General features: G+C 35.6%; 1 long non-coding RNA gene across 1 annotated transcript in view; it reads right to left on the minus strand.

Moving 5' to 3' along the window:
* LOC105496669 (uncharacterized) overlaps window positions 1–11874 on the minus strand; it is an 80853-nt gene extending 68979 nt beyond the window's left edge. The window contains exon 1 of the long non-coding RNA XR_011623534.1: window positions 11826–11874. This is a non-coding gene — a long non-coding RNA (uncharacterized lncRNA). The remainder of the gene's footprint in view (window positions 1–11825) is intronic.
* Between the last annotated feature and the right edge of the window lie 8043 nt (window positions 11875–19917).

The raw sequence follows: 19917 nt of genomic DNA on the forward strand, positions 1-19917 counted from the left end.
TACAAATCTTAGAAGCAGTTGGAGAAAAAGAGAAATTACACACAGAAGGACTAAAATATGGATAGTACAAGATTCCTTGTAAATGATGAAAGTAGGAAGACAATAGAGAAACATTTCTGAAGTACTAAAAGAAAAAAACAACTTAGATTTCTCTAATCTAAAAAAAGCTTTCAAAAACCAAGGTGAAACAAGGATTTGTTCACACCTACAAAAGATGAAAGAATTCATTAACAGCAAAACTAAATTACAATAAACACTATAGGAATTCTTTCAAGTAGAAGAAAAATGATGCTACATAGAAACCTAGACCTGCACAAAGGAATCAAGAACAATGGAAATGATAAATACATGGGTAAATATAAAGATTTTATTCTTATAACTTAAATCTGTTTAAAAGACAACTGCTTAAAGCAAAACAATAACAATGTATTGTGGGATTTATAACATACATAAAGTAAAATGTATGACATTAATAGCACAAAATGTACACTAAACCCTAAAAGAATCACTTAAATGTCACAACCAAGAGTTATGGCTACCAAAAAAGGACAAAAAAAAAAATGAAATTATAAAAAATAAACCAAAAAAAACAAAAAAATGAAGAAAAGTGAATAAAAAATAAGTAGAGATAAGTAGAAAACAAGGAATATGATGGTACATTTAAACAAAACGTTGTCAATAATTACACTACAATTAAATGGTTGAAATACTCCATTTTAAAAGCAGAAATTATAAAATTGGATAAGAGAGTAAGATAATTTATATGCTGCCTATAAGAAACCCATGTTAAATATAAAGACATAAATAGTTTTGAAGTAAAATATATGGGAAAAATTTGAAAAAATCAAAGGAAAATAAGAGTGGTTATATTGATATCAGACAACATAGAAAAAAGAATATTACAAAGAATATGACAAAGAAGGTCATGTTACAATAATGAAGAAATTCTTCAAAAAATAACAATCCTTAACATTAATCACCTAATATTGGAGCTCAAAATACATGACCACAATCTGAAATGCAAAGATATATCCACAAATATAGTCAGAGATTTCTGCACCCCTAGTGAAATAACAGGAGGAACAAATAGAAACAAAATCTTAAAGTTATACAATTATTGAACAATAATTTGATATAACATCTAATTTGATATAATTGAAAGTCATAGAATGTGCTACCCAGAAAACAGTATAACATATTGTTTTTAAATGAATGTATAACATTTAACATTGGTCAAGATAAACTACATTCTGTTCCACACAACAAATTTTAATAATTTAACCTTGGTATCATTGTCCTGCCTAGAGATCCTCCATCCTTGAGCCACAGCATCACCAAATCACCCACAAACACACCCTACAATTTGCTCTGACTTTGGCAAGCACAGAAGACCAATGGGTCCCTGGGAGTTGTAGATCCCTGGAGATGTAATCTTCGGCAAAGGCCACCCCTAAGCGAGGGGGAAGCACAGGCCGCCAAAGGCTCCCTTGAAATAAAGGCAACACAGACACAGCACCAAACAGTGAAGGGGGCACCACTGACATCTGGGAACAGATGTGGAGAAAGAGTCATCTTTAAATATCTGCTGTACACTGTTGCAGACACAGTAGTGGATCTTCTCACCCCGCCTAGTGAGCTTGCACTAAAAGAAAGCACTTTTCTCACTTTTTCAGCAGCTCCAAACCCACTGAAAGTGAGCAGAAACTCAACAAAAGCACTTTTCATGCCTTTCTGGTGGCTCCACCCCCACTAAAATCAAGGCTGTGCCTGCTCAGGCTTTCAGGAAGGGTGGGTTTCAACTCCCCCTCTCTACATGGTGTGGCGGTACCCCAGCAATGGAGGATAAACCATGAAGTTACCTGCCCTAGACTGTGGGTCAAAGCTCTGCTCTGACCCCCATTCTAGTGATAACTGTCAGACAGGCAGATCTATAGCACAGAGCCATAGTGTGGTCAGGAACCAAAGGACAAAGCCTTCATAAACAGATGGTTGTGAGCCCCATGACAGGAGTGTGACAGTGAAGCAAACTGCATTACTGCCAGTCTAGGATGAGGAGCTGGTGAAGCCCCACCCCTGCCCCTTCCTCTGAGACTTTCAAGGCATCCCATCACGATCTCTTCCTGCCAACCTAATCAGGGCAGGTGCATCCAATAGGCACCAGACTATCTGCCAGCTCTTACTCTTAAGTGCCATCTACAGGACTGCAGCCTAAACTGCATCACCAAATGAAAATACATCCTCATAACAAGCAGCATCTGAGAAAGATATTGAACAGAAAGCATTCACAGCCGAGGAACCCAGAGAGAGCCTTGGCCCCATGAAAGCAACCAAAAAAAAACCACAAAAGCCAATCAATCACATACATACATAACATACACCATAGTCATACCCTCAAGGGAGAAAAGAACAAAAAAATTAAAAGCCCCATCCAAATGATAGAAAATCCAAAAAAAAGAAGACAGCTCCTTCAGATTAGAAAGAATCAGCACAATAACTCTGGCAGTACAAAAAGCCAGAGTGCTTTGTCACCTCCAAAGGATCTCATTAGCTCCCTAGCAATGGATCCTAATCAGATGGAAACATCTGAAATGATAGTTAAAGAATTTAAAATACGAATTGCAAAGAAACTCAATTAGATCCAAAAGAAGGTTGAAATCCACAAAAAAAAAAAAAGTGAAAAAAAAAGATTCAGGATATAAAAGACAATATAGCTGTGTTAAGAAAGAATCAAGATGGACACAGTGGCTCACACCTGTAATCCTAACACTGTGGGAGGCAAAGGCAGGTGGATCACTTCAGCTCAAGAGTTTCAGACAAACCTGGGCAACATAGCGAAATCCTGTCTCTACAAAAAATACACAAATTAGCCAGGCATGGTGGCATGTCTGTAGTCCCAGCTTTGGGGGGCTGAGGCAAGAGGATCACTTGAGCCTGGTAGATCAAAGAGGCTGGAGTGAGCTGAGATTGTGCCACTGCACTCCAGCCTGGTTTCAGGTGCATTATATTTATTGTGAACTTTATTTCTATTATTATTACATTGTAATATATAATTAAGTAAGTATACAACTAACCATAATGTAGAATCAGCGAGATCACTGAGCTTGTCTTCCTGCAATCAGAGGTCCCATCTGGGGCTAATAGAAGACAGTGACAGATCATCAGGAATTAGATTACTATAAGCAGAGCGCAACCTAGATCCCTGGCATGTGCAGTTCACAATAGGGTTCACGCTTCTATGAGACTCTAATACCACCGCCCATCTGACAGGAGGCAGATCTCAGGTGATAATGCAAGCCATAGGGACATGCTATACAGATGAAGCTTCACTTGTCTGCCCACTACTCACCTCCTGCTGTGCAGCCTGGTTCTCAGGCCACGGATGGAGCAGCGCCTATCTGTGGCCCGGGGATTGGAGACCCCTGGTTTAGAGAATGCAGACCATGACCCAGGTGGCTGGTCCGCCTGACCAAACTTGCTTCTGCTTTCAATCCCAGAAATGGTCCAGTCCCCGCTGGGACTTGGCTACAGCACTGTTTGACCTTGAAACTGCACCAAAAATCATCTGCCAAGAGGTCCAGAAAGAACTGCCTACACTACTGTCTTGGAGAAAAGGCTCCTCTGTTGGCTGACATTAGTCTCTGCAGTTAACCTGAAAGTTGCCCGGAAGCACTGTTCTAGCCTTCTTCAGCTGAGGTCCTAGCTCAGAGCTATTCACACAAAGACCCAGAAGGAGACTTGCCCGTATATCACAGCCAGAGAGTCTGAGCTTCCCTTATGAGCTTGCTAACCTTCATTCCACAGATTCTGACGAGGCCCAATAACAATTCCAGCCCCTCACTGCAGTTAGGGAAGCAACCCCTCTGTGCTAAGATCTGCTGGGAGATTTGTACCTGTTTGGGCCAATGAGACTGGGCTCTCCAGCCTCCAGCCCACAACAGATCCTAAGGGGGCCTATTCCCAGCTCTGGCCCCTCCTTCCGCAATCAGTGAACTATCTCACCTGTGCAAGGACTGCCTGGGAAATACACATCTCTCTGAGCCAAGGAGCAGGTGCTCCAGCCTTGGCCTCACAGGGGTCCAGTCTTATATCTAGCCTTCAGTTGGGAAAATACCCTATCTGTGCTGAGACCTGCTAGGAGACACGTGCCTCTCTGAGCCAACAAGATGGACTCTCCAGCCTCTATTCCATAGCAAATCCCAGGGGACTCAGTCTCAGCTACAGTCTGTGGTTAGAAAACTATCCTGGCTGTGCAGTGTCCTTCTAGGAGACAGGTGACCATTTGAGCTAATCAGGCTTTCCTGCCTCTGTCCCTTAGGAGATCCCAAGGGGGCCCAGTCTTAGCTCAAGTCCCTCCTGCTACAGTTAGGGAACTATCCCACCTGTGCAGGTACCTGCTGGGTGGTGCACCCTCTAAACTAATGAGACAGACACACCAGCGTCCTTCCCACTGCAAATCCTGAAGCTGATCCAATCTCAATTCTAGCCCCTCTCACTGCATCTGGCAACCCACACCACCTGTGCAGAGATCTGGGAGTCACGCCTGTCTTAGTCACTGGGGTAGTCTTCTAAACTTAAGTCCCTGGCTTGCACTCCCACACAGCCCCAGTACTCTCCTTAAGTCTTCCCCAGATCCTTCTGGACCAGAAAGCCATGTCCACCTTGCCCTTGTGAGACTCACGGCAAGCCTGAGTTTAGAGTGTCCTCTAGTGCAGGTACCTGCACAGGTCACAAGCTCTGAAACACAACAGTCCGTCAGTTTAGAATCCTCGGAAAGATCTCTGTAGGACAAGCGAAAACAAAGATAGACTGCAAATACTAAAATAAATCCCTAATCCCTAAATGTGCAAAGATCGTTGCACATCCACAGACACCAAGAACATTCAGAAAATTATGACCTTACCAAACATACAAAATAAGGTGCCAGAGACTAGCCCCAAAGTTATGGGGATATGCAGTCTCTTAGACAAAGAATTCAAAATAGCTGTTTTAAGGAAGTTTAATAAATATTTTTAAAGGAGAGAGAGAGAGAGAACCAGTTCAGAAATTTATCAGAAAAAAAAAATTAATACAGAGATTAAAATAAGTTTTAAAAATCAAACAGAAATCTTGGAGCTAAAAATGCACAATGAATGAAATGAAAAATGCAAAAGAGTACATCAACAGCAGAGTTGATGTTCTTTCTTCAACAGAAGAAAGAGTCAGTAAGCTCAACGACAGACTATTTGGAAACACAGTCAAAGAAGATAAAAGAAGAAGAAAATGAATATGCTTACAAGAACTGTGGGACAACTTTAAAAGCGTAAATATTCAGATGATCTAAGTTCAAGAGGGAACTGAGAAAGACAAAGAGCAGAAAGGTTATTCAGTGAAATAATAGAAAACTTTACAAACCTGGAGAAAAGATACAAATATCCCTGTATAGGAAAGTCAAAGATCACCAATCAGATTCACCCAAATAAGAATATTCCAGGGCATATTATAATCAAACTCACAAATATCAAAAATAAAGACAGAATACAGAAAGCAGCCAAAGAAAAGAAGCAAGGGCCACATAAAAGTTATCCAATATGACTTGCAGCAGATTTCTCAGCATAAACCCTACAGGCCGGGAGGGAGTGGAACAAAATATTCAGAATGCAAAAGGAAAAAAAAAAGCAACCAATAATACTGTACAATACTGTATCCAGCAAAGTTACCCTTCAGAAATGAGGAGAGATAGACTTTCCCCGACAAACATAAGCTAAGGGAATTTATTGCCACCAGATTTGTCCTACAAGAAATGTTAAAAGGAGTCCTTTAAACTGAAACAAATGAACAATAATATGATTGTTATAGTAATATTGTAATTGTGGTATTTAAACAATTTATATCTTCAGTAAGAAGACTAACAAAGAAAACTACTTAAATAATAATAACTAAAACAATTTGTTAAAGTTAAGCAATATAAAAAATGTAAGTTTTAACATAAAAAAATCAAAGTGGGGGCAAAAAGGAAGTTAATAAGTACAGAATTTTATATATTTCTTTGTGTCTTTTTCTTTTTGTGATCCAAGTTATATTGGCTATTTTAAATATCATTATAACTATAGGATTTTTTTTGTAGCCTTCATGATAACCAGAAAGCAAAAACTTATAATGGATATACTAAAAATGAAAGGCAATGACTTAAAACATATTAGCAGAGAAAATACCTTAACCACAAAGGAAGGGAAGCAGGAAGAAAGGAGGAGATGAAAGAAAGAAAAAGAAGAAAAATAAAAGGAAGGGAAGGGGAGGAAAGGGGAGGGGAGGGGAGAGGAGGGGAGGGGAAAGAAGGGGAGAGGAGGGGAGGGGAGATTTTATCTAAGTGTGGCAAAAAACACATTTTCCTCATCAGCACATAGGACATTCTGCAGGATTAACCATATCTTAGGCCATAAAAGAAGTCTCAACAAGTTCAAAAAGTCAGAATTGTATCAAGTATATTTTCTGACCACAATGGAATAAAACTAGAAATCAATAACCAGAGGAACTTTGAAAATTGTATAAATTCATGGAAATTAAACATATTCCTCAATGTACAATGAGTCAATGAAGAAATTAAAAAAGAAATTCTAAAAATTTTTTGAAACAACTGAAAATGGAAACACAACATACCAGAACCCATGGATTACAGCAAAAACAGTACTAATAAGAATGTTTCTTGCAATAAACACCTATATCAAAAAAAAGAAAGACTTCAAATAAACAACCTAATGATGTACCTCAAGGAACTAGAAAAGCAAGAACAAACTAAATCCCAAATTAGTAGAAAAAAAGAAATAATAAAAATCTGGGCAGAAATAAACGAAATTGAGAGTAATGTATACAAAAGATCAACAAAATTTGAAGTTGGTTTTTTGAAAAGATAAACAAAATAAGCAAAACTTTAGCTAGACTAAGAAAAAAAGAGATGATACAAATAAAACCAGAGATGAAAAGGGAAACATTAAAACTAATAGCACAGAAGTACAAAAGATCATTAGACTCTTATGAACAACGAGGTGCCAACAAATTGGAAAACCTAGAATAAATGGATATATTTCTGGACATACACAACATAACAAGATTGAATCATGAAGAAATAGAAAACTTGAACAGCAGAATAATTAATAATGAGAAACTCAACAACACATTAAACAGATCACTCACCATGATCAAGTGGGATTCATCCCAGCGATGCAAGGATGGTTAAACATATATAAATCAATATACATGATATATCTCATCAACAGAGTGAAGGACAAAAATCATGATCGTTTCAAAAGCTGCTGAAAAAGTACTTGAAAAAATTCAATATCTCTATGATTAAAAAAACAAGCCTAAACAATTTGGATATAGAAGGAGCATACCTCAAGAAGATAAAAGTCATATATAACAAGCCCACAGCTAATATCATACAAATGGGGGGAAATTTAAAGACTTTCATAAAGTTTAGGAAGAGAGTAAGGATGCCTACTTCAACCACTTTTATTCAACATAGTACTGGAAGTCCTGGCCAGAGCAATTAGGCAAGATTTAAAAAAGACTTAAAGTATTAAAAAAAAAAAAAAAAAAAAGAATAAATAAATAAAAGAAAATAAATAAATAAATAAAGTTTTGGAAATGGATAGCCATAATGTGACACAACAGTGGGAATGTGCTTAATGACACTGAATTGTTCACTTAAAAATGGCTAAAATAGTAAAAGTTATGTTACATATATTTTACCAATATAAGAAAAATAAACTTTTTTTTAAATTAAAAAAAATTCAATGTATACATAGAACAGAATAAATTAAAACATTGATATTTTGTAAAACTGAAGAATTGTTTGGAAAAAAATGTTATTATTGTTTGGAAAATAGAATGTTTCTCCAAATAAATTTCTAACACTTGACAAAATAAAATTTTAGCATGCATACATCCTAAATTTTTGTGTGCTTCACAAGGGTTAAGTATTTATTTTGAGCGTACTACACAGCTTCAATTTTTTGGTACACATTTACAAGCAGCACAGTAAATTTATACAATATCATACATAGATACTAGCACAAGTTATATAACCTGAAATATGAACTCTTGAGGAACTGGGATTATATTTATTATTTTTCTATCAAGTATCACATACTTTAAAAATTCCTTTCAATTATTTTTTAATCGACATATAAAACTGTATGTATTTATCATGTGCAATGTGAAGTATATATACACATTGTGAAATGACTAAATCTCACTAATTAGCATATGTATTACCTCACATAGTTATTTTTATAGTGAGAACATGCACACTCAATATTTTTAAATAAGTCAATAAATTGTTATTAACTACAGTCAAAAAAAAAAAAAAAAAAAGAAAGGGTATCCAATTTGGAAAGGAAGAAGTCAAATTGTCCTTGTTTGGAAACAACATTATTTTATATTTGAAAAAAACCTAAAGACTCCCTCGAAAAATTATTAGAATGGGTAAATGAATTTAGTCAAGTTGGACTATACAAAATCAACCTACAAATATCTGTAGCATTCCTATAAGCTTATAGTGATCAATCTGAAAAAGAAATCAAAATGTAACCCACTTACAATAACTACAAACCAAAAAATAACTAGTAATAAATTTAACCAAATAAGTGAAAGATCTGATGAGAGAAACTGAAAAGGATACAAAATAATGGAAAAATCCCATGCTCATGGATTGGAAGAATAAATATTGTTAAAATGTGCATACTACCCAAAGTAATCTACAGTTTCAATGCAATCTTATCAAAATAAAAATGATATTCTTTGCAGAAATAGAAACCTCAATCCCAACATTTATATGGAATCACAAGAGACACGAATTAGCTAAAGCAATCTTGGCGGTGGGGGGAAAAAGCTAGAGGCATCACGCTACCTCATTTCAGATTATACTACAAAGCTATCATAACCAAAGCAGCATGGTACTAGCAAAAAAATAGACATATAAGCTAGTGGAATAAAATAGAGAACCCAGAAGTAAATTCACATACTTACAGCCAACTTATTTTTGATAAAGGTGCAAAAAATACACATTGAGGAAAGTATAGTCTCTTTAATAAATACTGGTAGGAAAACTGGATATTCATATGCAGAATGAAACTAGATGCCCATCTTTTACCATATAAAAAAATCAATACAAAATGGATTAAAAAATTAATTGTAAGATCTGAAAGTATGAAACTACTAGAGGAAAACTGGGAAACACTACAGAACATCAGTCTGGAGAAGGAGTTTTTGGGTAAGATCTTAAAAGCACAGGAAACAGAAGCAAAAATAGACAAAAGGGATTATATGAAGCTAAAAAGCATCTGCACAGCAAAGGGAAACAATTAACCAAATGAAGAGACAACTTATACAGTGGGAGAAATATTTGCAAACTTTTCATCCAAGGTATTAATAACCAGAATATATAAGACACTCAAATAACTCAATAGCAACAAAAGTAAATAAATAATCCAATTCTAAAATGGGCAAAAGACCTGAATAAACAGTTTTCAAAAGAAAACATACAAATGGCCAACAGGTATATGGAAAAATGTTCCACATCACTAATCATCAGGGAAATGAAATTCAACACCACAATGAGACATCATCTTATACCAGTTAGAATGGCTATTAACAAAAAACAGAAAAACAACAATTGCTGTTGAGCATGCAGAGAAAGAAGAACACTCATATGCTATTGGTTGGGAAGTAAAGTAGTACAGCCATTATGAGAAACAGTATGGAAGTTCCTCAAAAAACTAAAAATAGAGCTACTATATGATTCAGGAATCCCATTGCTGAGTATATAACCAAAAAAAAAAGGGGGGGGGGAAATTAGTATATAGAAAAAATATCTGCACTCCCATGTTAATTAAAGCATTATTCACAATAGCTAAGATTGGAATTAATCTAAGAGTTCATGGATGAATGAATGAATAAAGAAAACATGGTATATATACACAATGGCCATAAATAATGAAATCTCATTATTTGCAGCAACATGGATGGAACTGGAGGTCATTATGTTATATGAAAAAAGCCAGTCACAGAAAGACAAATATTACATGTTATCACTTATATGTGGGAACTCAAAAAGTGGATCTCATGGAAGTAGAGAGTAGAATGGTGTTTACCAGAGGCTGGGAAGGGATGGTGATGGGGGGAATGAGAAAAAGTTGGTTAATGGAGTTTATCCTAGTAATGTCACGTAGGTTTCTCATTTGAAAAATTGGTAAATATTATTCATGATGTTGGCAAACTAAGAAGGGAAAACAATATGATCATCTATTTAAATTAAAAAAAAAACTTTTTATAAGATCCGAAATGAAATATGTATTCCTGATTTTAAACAAAAATATCTCATCAAATTGGGAATAGAAAGAAACATCCTCAGCCTGATGAAGTAGATCTTTGAAAAATCTATAGCTAACAGCATCCATAATTATGAAAGACTAAATACTTTTCCCTTAAGATGAGGAACAAGACAGTGATGTAGTCTATGACACTTCTATTCAACATTGTTCTGGAGGTTCTACCCAATATAATAGGCAAGAAAAAGAAATGAAAGTAATCCACATCAGAAAGAGAGAACAAAATAACTTTTATTCACAGATTGACATGACATCTGTCTGGAAAATTCTATGGAATATATTAAAAAGTTATAAACCAGAAAGTGAATTTAACAGGTTGCAAGATATGAGACCAACATATAAAAATCAACTGTCTTTTAATATACTACCCATAAAAATGGGAAAGGATATTAAGAAGACAATGCCATTTAAACACTGAGAGGTAAATCTAACAAGGTATATGAAATGTACAACATACAACGAAACTACAAAACATTCCTGAGAGAAATTAAAAGTGACTTAAATAGAGAGTTACACCATATCCATGACTGAAAAATAAGTCTACAATTCATACAGAAACTCAAAGAACCTAGAATAGCTAAACCAACTTCAGGAAAAAAGAACACAGCTGGTGAATTGCACTACCTGACTTTAAGTTATTACAAAGCTATAGTAATCAAGATAGTGCAGTACTGGTGTCAAGACTGACAAACAGATAAATGGAACATAATAGAGAGTACAGAAATAGATCCATACACATGGTCAACTGATTTTCAATGAAGGAGCAAAGACAATTCAGTGGAGATCAAAAATTGGTGATAGAACAATCAGATATCCACATGCAAAATATGAAATTTGATCTATACATCACATCATAGACCTAAATTTAGTATATAAAGCTTTAAAATTTCTAGAAGAAAGCACAGAAGAAAAGTCCTGTGACCTGCAGTTAGGCAAATATTTTTTAGATAAAATATCATATCAAAAAATTCTTTTTTTAAAAGTAATAAACTATTAAAATAAAAAAACCTTTTGCTTCTCCAAAATTATTGTTAAGGGAATGTAAGAAAAAGCCACAGACTGGTAGAAAATATTTGCACATCATATATCTGACAAAATACTTGTATCCAGAATATGTGGGAACTCTCAAAACTCAGTAACAAACAGCTCAATTAAAAACAAACTGGCAAAAGATTTGAAGGAAAAAAACAACACTACCAAAGAAGATATATGGATGACAGACAAGTACACAAAAAGATGCTTAACGTTATTGTTCATTAGGGGAATGCAAAACAAGTCCTCAGTAAGATGCCACTCCACACTTCTTAGAATGTCTTGAATTAAAATGACTGATGGTATCAAGTGTTGGCAAGAATGTAGAACAACTGCAACTCTCATGTACTGCTGGTGGGAATGTAAAATTGCAGTCACTTTGGTAAATGGTTTGGCAGTTTCTTAAAGAGTTATACATGCACTTACCACAGGACCCAGCCATGTCACTTCTACATATTCACTTCTAGACATAAACAAATCATGGTTAGGTAAATGATGGAGTCCATACAATGGAATACTACTCAACAATAAAAAGGAATGAACTAATAATACACACAACAATATGGATCAATCTCAAAATAATTAAGCTGAGTGAAAGAAGCCAGACCAAAAAAAAAGGTACATACTTTACAGTGTATGAAGGTATCTAAAATTCCAGAACATGCAAAGAAATCTACAGTGGCACAAAGCAGATTGGTGGTTGCCTAGAGATGGAGATGGGGCAGGGAAGGGGAGGAAGAGGTAGCCGAGGAAACTTTGGGGAGTGCTGGATATGCTTATGCTTATTATCTTATTGTGGTGATCGTTTCACAAGTTCATTCATCTTCAAACTTATCAAATCTTACCTTTTAACATGGACTGTTTATGGCATATCTATTATGCCTCAATAAAGCTGCTAAAAAGAGAGAAAAGTCTTGGCTCATTCAAAATTTAGGGTGAAATGTAGGTCAGAAATGAATCCCAAGGTTAGGCAAGGAGAACTCAGTTTTTGACCTTTCCCAGGACAGTAAAAGAAGAGAGATATTTAAGCAGCAAGTGGTTTTCAAAATATTAAAGGGCTCAGAAATGTCATCCCAAATATGATGGAGAAAGGCAAGTAATTTGGCATTTTTCAGGCACCAGTGATTTTCAGGGACACCATCTGATAAGAGGGATATGAAAGCAAGTTAAAATTAGTTTGAGAAATAAATGGAATTATAGAAGCAGATATGGTTAAAAACACCTTGATAAGGGGTTAAAAGAAATGGAATTAGGGAATACAGAGTCCAGGACTTTCAGGGCGATGTACAGAGACAGGAGGGATTTTCTGACGTGAATACCTGAGCATGTTTGAGGATGGATGGGAAGGAGCAGCGGCGAGGCACATAAGAAGGCAGAATTAAAAAAGTAAGAGATGAGGCAAAGTTCTAAGTAGATAGGTGGATATGGATCTAAGAGTAAAAGTGGATCAGGACACCGCAGAAAAGAGGAAACGCTTGCCTTCCATTGAGAAATGAAAGAAAACATTTTAGAAAGAAAGATGGATAGAAATATAAGGTAAATGTGTGGGGAAAAGAAGAAATTGTGAAGGGGGATGTCCATATAATGAGAGTTTCTATCTTCTCAGTGAAAAAGCAAGTCAAGACAATTTGCTGAATTGTGCTAGGAACTTTAGAAGAGGCCTAAAAATGTAGAATCGTTTCTGTGGGAACACCTAGAGATAAGGAAAAGTTTGGGGGTGTTATATTGAAGGCTCAACCAAGTTTACAACATGAACTATTTTAAAGCCAATAAACAAAGAATGGGATTTTTTTTTTAATTCTAGAAGCAAAAGCAGAGCAAACAAATGTTCGGTTTCACCAGGAGTTGGAAGTTAGACAAGTGGGTGCAGCCGAAGTTCAAGAAGGAGACAGAATTGCAGCTCCTTCTTAAAGTGTATTTGAAATGGTGCCTCAGTACTGACACATCCATTCCCTCACTGGAAAAAAAAAAAAAAAAAAATACTTATTTAGGATCTGGTAGAACTTGTGTTGTGGAGCATGTAAGAACAACTATCTTCAACGAACGTTAACAGTATATAATCACTGGGAGAATAAATACATTTATTGATTCCTATGCTTTGCTGTGGACATTAGGCTGCAATTGAATCACAGTATCTTAGAGCCAGAAGAGATTTTAAGGGCTATAAATTTCAACACTCTCATTTTATTGATGAGGAAACAGACACAGAAAAATCTGAAGATTTTTCCAAAAGTAATAGGAAATAGAATAAGATCTTTTTGGCTCCCAGTCAGTATTTTAGCCATTCACCAAACTTCTTTTTCAAACTTTCTGATCAACATTTAAAGGTATTTATATTGCATATTATACCTGAAAATACCCAAACACGTCTGTTATTTTATGAAATAATTTTGATTAGGGAAACTCTGCTCTAACAGTGAGTTTTAAAATATACTAGCCATAGCTATATCACCTACTATTTTCCAAGGTAGTTAAATTAAGTATGTTTTAAATTTGAGACAACACCAGTATTAGACTATATTTATTCCTAGTATATTCCAGCTCTGACACTATTTTTTAAATATTTACAATTGAAAATATAAGCCTTTTCAAATAGTGCTATTTTACTGCCTAATGTTTCTAGTTTCTAACCAATTTCCTAGTTAAAGTAAATGCCATATAAGGATCTGGTTTGAACTAGACAATTTGAGATGATGGCAACAAAAAAGAAGAGCAGGAAGTTATTCCCAAATGGGAACATGAGATTATTGTAATTACTCCACCCTCACCCAAAGGATAAAGTCCAAACTCATTTTGATAATATGCAAAAAGCCTTTCATGACCTGACCTTATGACCCCTTTCTGTCTCATCTCCACTTTCTCTCTGTTCCAGTCATATTTAATTACTTGCCACTCCTTCATGTGCTCAACTCTTATATTTTTGTGGAGCAAGCCATTCCCCACCTAAGTCACAGCATAATAATCCCCATTCATCCTTTAAGATCAAAGGCTTTCTGTGATACCTTGCCTGAGCTCCATGACATCTCTGGGAAGGGTAGACTGCTTCCTATTTTGTGCATCCAGTTCTTTTATGAAAGCCACTAATATTCTTTCTTCCTTTCTTTTAATATATTGATGTGTATGAAATTGTGATTCCTTAGGGGTCAAGAGCTATGTCTTATTCACCTTTAGTTTCGTAACACATAACACAGTTCCTGACCTCCAGAAAGTGCTTACCAACTGTTGAAAGAACAGATGATTGAATTAATGAACATGTCATAAAGTTCCAGTGGATGAGAGAATGAAACGAGCAGAATGTTAAGGTTGAGAAGGTGAGTCAGCATGGCAAACTATGTAGCCTCATTTCATCCCATGTGTCTGAGCTTTAATCTTCTAATTCAAATTACATTAATGTATAGAAGTCTTTGGCTTTGAAATATTAACCAGCAGTAAAGCCACCCTCTGTCACCACTGGACCTCACAATGGGAGAACAGGGAATCAGCTGCCTGTAGAACTCTTTTTAAAATTAAATTTTCAATTAAAACAGTAGGGAATTGCCATTTAAATAATTTTTATTTTGCTAGAAGTCTACAACCTAGAATGAGTTAGTCTCAAAAATAAATACCATCAATAATTTGAATTAGGAAGCTTCAATCCCAACTACATAAAGCTGCTTATCCTCTAGGAGAAGCTTTTGGTTTCCTCTACCAGTCAGCGGTTTACCTCACTATTCCATAGCTCTGTAGGTCTTATCTTAGGAGGATCTTTGACTCCTTAAATACACATCAGATAAGCTTCAGAGCTGGACTGGTCTCTAGAGATCCTAGATACATCCCTTCATCTTTACAGATGAACAAATTGAAACCCAGAGAATACAAGTGCCCAAAATCATATTCCCTGCAAAACCAAGCCTTTAGCCTCACTCCTAGACCTTTACTTCAATCCATCAAATTTAAAGTCAAAAAAAGACCAATGCAAATAAGGCAGTATGTACATCAAACCCAAAACACTACTTAACTCTGCCATTGTTGGATAACTTGCATCACCAGATATGCTCTCAACATTCCATCAGTCATTTTACAAAAAGCTAGTTTGAACAAAAAATCTCATCCTTTACCATTTGTGCTACTAGCATGCTTCTTTGTCCCACTCCTTTACTCAGTCTTCTCTAAAAAGGGAGATACTTTATGCTTCATTCCCATTTACAAACTGAGAAATGACTCAATAAACCTTATAGCCCTATGGTCTATAAAGTACTCGCTTTATATGAAATAATCACCATTCTCTTAACTTCACTCTCGAGTCTACCATCCTTCCCGCTTTAAGGTGATAATTATAGTAATGGCCTCACTATCAGGTTATTTCTTGGGAATTAATGATCAACTGAGGTTAATAGCCCACAGAATAGCCATGGTCCACCAACTCCACCCAGCCTGTCATTAATCCCCAGGAAATGTCCTGTTTTCCAATTGTTATTGCTTCATTTAGACTCTTTTCATTTTCATCAAGTCTTACAATATTGCTACATCCACCAAGAAGCTTTGTGTTGTATTTTATTAGCCTATGTTCTAATGGTTCAGCCCGAGTGGTTTCCCTAACTGGTGATTAAATAAAACTAGAATGTACCTTATTAAAAGTTACCTTAAAAACCATTAAACATCTCTAGACACTTTAATATTCTACACATTTTTATATAACTTTTAAGTCAACAAATGGGATAGGGTACTGTGTCCTTAAGGATACAGTGCTCAACACTCCCTCCGATTCACCCTTAGCATGCTCCTTTCTTCACCTCACAGAATAAATCTAATTGCTATTTTTACAAGTTACTCTCCCGGGCTCAAAGCAGTTTTTAAACACTAACTGGTCACACATTGTCTACAACACTAAATGCTACTTATCTCTTATAAGCAGTTTGCAGACATTATACAGCCTACACTGTTCCCACCTCTTTTACTTGCTTAACATACAATGCTCATTTTACTCAGAGTTTCACAAAGCTTTCCTGGCCCTTTTTGTGTTTCATGTCCTTCTTTGATGTGATGAATGGAGCTATAGTAAAGTTACAGAAAGTAGGAGTAGAAGGCACGGAGAGAGAGGTCTAGCGGCAGCATTTAACAAACCAGAGCTCTTTCAGCACCAAAGTCAATTTAAAAAAAATACAACCAGGTTCCTATTGTGAGAAAAAAATATGTATTATCAACAAATAGTACTTAATAAAAATAAAGGTAAGGGCATCTGTATTGTCATCTTTTCTTCTGAGTGTAAAGCACAAGAAGGAAAATCTGGGGGCAGGGTAGAGGAGAAGACCAATGCTACCTGTTAATTCTAGAATAGTTATTTTGATGCAATTAAAATGTAATAATGAATATTGAGCGATTCGAAAACAAACTGAAGGTGACATACAGAGGCATCGAGAGAACCCAGGAGACAAGGCCTTTAGTCTTAGATCTGTCATTTATGACCTGTATGACAAGTTATTTATTCTCTTTGGGTCTCAGCTTCCTCATCTAGAAAATAAGATGTTAAACTAAATGTTGTCTTAGTTTCTTTTCAACAATAATATTTTATAAGTCTCTGAATCCATATAGTAACCAACAATCATAATAAAATTTGATTATGTATGACATGCATTTTTTCAAAATATTTATGTTTTTTACTCCAAACTCATGTATTGACATATATATGTGTGTGTGTGTGTGTGTGTGTGTGTGTGTGTGTGTGTGTGTGTGTATTTGTTTCCCAAATATTAGAACACATACTACTAGGTAAACAATGTATAACAATGTATAATATACAGGTAATAACATAGTGTTAATTTTTCAAAAACTGGTCATGGAAACCAGTATGTGACCCCTGCCCCCATGCAAAGTAGCTTAGAATCTAGCAGAGCAAACAGAAAATAATATCAGTAATGGCAAATGGAGATAAGTAAGAAGTAAAGGGGATGAAAACAGAGAATAAAGTGGGGCAGGAGGTAGCTGAGAGTTTGAGACGAAAAGCAGAAAAATCTAGTCATGTATTTAAGCTTAGGGTAGCTGGACCACTGGGTTAGAAAGCAAGAAGAAGGCAGGCAGGGTGAAGTTAAATTAGACCTCATAGTTCATAGCAAGGAATTTTGATTTTAAGTAAAATGGGCAGCTACTAGAAACTTTATTAATTAGTTTTTGAAAGTTAATTTTTGACCTTTCCAAGGAAAATATAAAAAGTGTTTTATTTAACCAGAACATTAGAAACAAAAGGTATTTCAGGTCTATCAAAGTTTGAACACAACTTTTAAAAATCACATTAAAAATATATATGTCAATATTTACATTAGATACATGGCTATAATTTATTGGGTTATACTCCATCCTCTATGTCAAATTTGTACTTCCATAAAGAAGCCCCTGTTTTTTTTTTTTTTTTACCTCCAAGAGGTGACAAAAGTATATCAAATATGTCACAATTTTTTGGAAAGGGTTCAGAATTCAGTTATAAGTCAAATGGATTTACCAAGAGAGAACGGAGTCAATCTGTACAAATATGCGACTAATGGAATGTTCAAAGACAAGAACAAGAACCAATCATCAGTGAGGGCATTCATGAAGAAAAAAAGCAAACTATGTTTGGGCAGTAAAATCTCACAAGCAACAGCAATAAAGGAGCTTACTTTGGGTTTCAGGAACTGTTTGGTATGCTCCAGACTACTATGTGAGATGGAATCTTCCAAGGGAATTGATAAAACCTTCAGCAATTGGGGCTTTTAAACCCAGACTGGATAGCATATTAGAAGGGATTTTCAAGGAATCAGTTCTGCACTGGGAAGAAACTGAGCTCCATGACATGTTTCATCCTTCTACTTTTCTACTGTTCAATAAAAATTTCAAGAATGGGGGAGGGGAGATTCTTCAGAATTATTTTTATCTTCACAGATACTGGGTTTTATTTTTTTCCTCTCAAGCATAACTATACTACTACAACTAATAAAAGTGAAAAATATAACTTGTATTATACCATTGCAAATTCAGATGTGTAATGGATAAGATGACATCAAGAAAATAGATGCAATTTGCAATCGACTGGAACTGAAGTAGTCACAAGATTTTACTGAGACTTAAGGTAAATAATTTAGCTTCTTTGCAGCTCAGAGTTTTCAACTGTAAAATGGGAGGACTAGGGGTAGATCTCTATACAGTATGTTTATATGTTAATCGTTGCTCTATGTTTATAACATGTTTGCCAATATATAACATGTTTGCAACATAAACAAGTAATAAATACATGCATTAAATCAACATATACATACTGTTCAGTCAAAACTCTTTCCTTAGAAAATTGAAATTGGCTTAAGCAAAAAAAAGGAAATGTGTTAGTCACAAGGGTAGATCCAGGCACAGCTGGATTCAGGAGATCAAATAATGTTTTCCTGAGAAAACTTTGCGCATGAGTATAAGGGTTGGGATTGAGGTGTGGTAGTGCTGGGAAAAGGCAGAAGATATAAAGGCATTTTGAGAAAGGAAAAACAATAAAATCCATTGCAAATTCAAACATACTTTTTTTTTTTTAATGGATTAGGTTTAGCTGATAGTAACAGCAACCCGCGTAAGATAGAATTTGATTTCTCTTTTTCTAAACGATCTAGATGTAGGCACTCCAGAACTGGCTCAGAAGCTCCTCTGTCATCTGCAAGGCAGGCTATTTCCAACTTTCTACTCTGCCATCCATATGGCCCTTGTCTTCCTTTTCCAGGATGGAGTCCTAGCCAATATATTCATATTCCAAGCAACAGGAAAGAGGAGGAAAGAAAGGTGGCAATGGGACTCAACAGCATTCTTTGAAAGAAACTTCCTGAAAGTAGGCACACTAGATTAGACTCCCACTTAATCTCTTGACCACACTCAATGGTAAGGCATGCTGGAACTTGTAGCTTTTATTCCAAGTAGCTATGTGTCACCAACAAGTTGGAGATTTTAAGAAGGAAAGTCACATATTGGAGTAAGAAACTATTTCTCATAACATTGGTATACACACTCACGAAAAACATAAGTGCTGTGATCAGTATTTTTGTCTGTGTTGTTCACAATCTCGGTTAATCCCAGATTGTGAAACAGTTCCTAAAATATAGTAGGCACTCAATAATTATTTGTTGAGAGGATGAATTAGTGAATACATGCATGCACACATAGGTGCAAGAACATCTAAAATGTGTTACAGTAGTACAAATATACCAAAACTCCCTCATGGATTGTAACAGCATAAAGAACTACATAAAAGCAGATTTTTCATATTCCACTGACAATATAGGAGGAATACTGCGATGTCACACAGGTCCGGATTGTTGTCCCAGATTCACTACTTACTAACTTTGTGAACCTCGGAGATTTGTCTCATCTTGCTGATCCTGAAGATGTAAAACTGGGTCCAAAAATCTAAATGTCCAGGATAATTTAACGGAGTTAAGGGATACTAAAATGCAGAATAACCTGCCCAACACATAAGAAACACTTAGTAATAGACATTTCTTTTCCTTTTTCAATTAAATTCTGTAATCCTCTA

Source organism: Macaca nemestrina, chromosome 5, assembly GCF_043159975.1.
Source record: "Macaca nemestrina isolate mMacNem1 chromosome 5, mMacNem.hap1, whole genome shotgun sequence".
In the NCBI taxonomy this organism is placed as follows: domain Eukaryota; kingdom Metazoa; phylum Chordata; class Mammalia; order Primates; family Cercopithecidae; genus Macaca; species Macaca nemestrina.